This window comes from Cololabis saira, chromosome 1 (assembly GCF_033807715.1).
Source record: "Cololabis saira isolate AMF1-May2022 chromosome 1, fColSai1.1, whole genome shotgun sequence".
Taxonomy (NCBI): Eukaryota; Metazoa; Chordata; class Actinopteri; order Beloniformes; family Belonidae; genus Cololabis; species Cololabis saira.
The window spans coordinates 43291276-43291664 of record NC_084587.1 but is presented as its reverse complement, the minus strand read 5'-3'; positions in this window follow the sequence as shown (position 1 = coordinate 43291664).

Here is a 389-nt window from a genome sequence, read left to right as displayed (position 1 = left end):
GAGCAATTGAGAACAGAAAGAATTAAATAAGACTCTAATTCAAGTTCAATTCAGATTGATTTGTGTAGCATCAGTTCTCAGTGAACATCATCTTGGGGTGCGTTCACAAACCAGTTCAAAGCTGTCTAATTAAAGCCTAGTTAATTTCAGTTTAGTCCAACTCTGACTTATGTAAGTTGTTAAAAGAAAACAACTACAAAACGAGCCCAACAGATCTTTACCTGAATTCCATTTTTCATCCTGAGCAAGCTTTATGAAGTTTTTTTTGTGCTTTTTTTTAAGAGACTTGAACAGATACAGTCCTAGCCATTTACATCCACTTGGCAAGAACATTCGCCAACCTCTCGGTCGCAGACGTGCGCATGTGCAAGGTGCTATCCTGTGGCTGC